Source organism: Tupaia chinensis, unplaced genomic scaffold (genome assembly GCF_000334495.1).
Source record: "Tupaia chinensis unplaced genomic scaffold, TupChi_1.0 Scaffold000451_2, whole genome shotgun sequence".
Classification (NCBI taxonomy): Eukaryota; Metazoa; Chordata; class Mammalia; order Scandentia; family Tupaiidae; genus Tupaia; species Tupaia belangeri.
This window is the reverse complement of record NW_006159958.1, coordinates 2,736,925-2,738,544: the sequence shown is the minus strand read 5'-3', so window position 1 is coordinate 2,738,544 and position 1,620 is coordinate 2,736,925.

Sequence of the window (1,620 nt, the reverse complement as noted above, 5' to 3'; positions counted from 1 at the left end):
CAAAAACCAAAAAAAAAAAAAAAAAAAAAAAAAAAGGAAAAATTCCCATTTAGATGCTTTACTGCCAATTGCAGCGGAAGTCTAATCAAGTATTTCACAAAGTTCTCCTTGTCATTAAGTGGGGCGAGGGGATATACAATCTCCCGGCCACTCCAAGCTGCTCTGAAGGCTACAGCAGTGAACTGCTTGATGTGAGAGTGAATTCAAGGTCCGTTGACCAGATAGCACGCCCATTGGGAATCTACGTTCCAGGTTTGCCTGAGTTGTTTCTGCTCCCCCAAAATCAGGCAAAGTGAATTTTTTTCTTCATGCACATCTCACCAGCTCTTTTTTTTTTTTTTTCTTTTTTTGGAGAGTTTTTTTTGCTATAGGGCGCATGCGCTCGCCAGACAGACAGAGAGAGACAGAGAGACAGAAAGCGAGAAATCACCCCCCAGAGGGGATGGTCACACCGCAATCTCTTCTCCTCCATTCTCCTCTCAGGATCTGGGGCACGCACACACATGCGCCCGGAGTGAGTTTAAGCCACCGGGTCCGGGATTTGAACCGCGGTCGACTACGTGGGAGTCCAGCGACATAGCCATTACGCTAACTGCTGGTCCCTCTCACCAGCTCTTTAGCTGCCTTTTTTCCATACTGTCTCCTTTGCCTGAAGTTCATTTCCACTCATAACCTGACTCTATACACCCATAGTAATCCGACTGAAATGGCTTGTTTTTCATGACTCCCCCTATTCTGTTCCCTTTTCCTACCTGGGTATGACACTACTTTGAGAATCCACTGATATTTGGGTGTTCACGATGGTACATCTGGCATGCAAACACTTCATTTTTCTCAATAGACTACAAACTCCTTTAAAAATGACTTTTAAATCCATCTAAATGTCTCCACCACGGTGCTGAAAATAGTACCTTGCATATGGTAAGCCTACAACAGATGATTTATTGATATGGACTATGGAACTGTACACTAAAATGTGTTTTCCTAGCCCCGATTTTTTCCATTCTAGATTCCTGTGACCCATACAGCAGGAAATCTTTTCCTCTTTCTTCACAACTTGTTACTGCTATACCTCCTTGAAACAGGAAATGCAAACACTTTGATAAACAGATTGAATGGATATTTCATTCTGATGAGGCTTTTTTTTTTGGAGAGCTTTTTGCTATAGGGCGAGTGCACTCGCTAGAAAGACAGAGAGAGACAGACAGAAAGCGAGAAATCACCCCCCAGGGGGGATGGCCATGCCGCAATCCCTTCTCCTCCATTCTCCTCTCGGGATCTTGGGCATGCACGCACACGCGCCCGGCGTGATTTTTAAGCCACCGGGTCCGGGGCTTGAACCGCAATCGACTATGTGGGAGACTATGTGGGAGTTCAGCGACATAGCCATTATGCGAACTGCTGGTCCCCTGATAAAGCTTTTTTTTTTTTTTAATGCTAAATTATTGCTTTATTTTTTAAATTTATTTTTATTTTTTTAAAAATTTATTCATTTTCTACATTAATTCACTATACACCATCACAACACACAAATGAATTTTCCATCCAAAATACACTGTGCATTGGCTCAATCAAGCACATCGACATACATGTTCTCAGCAAATAATTTTCCAATTCTTA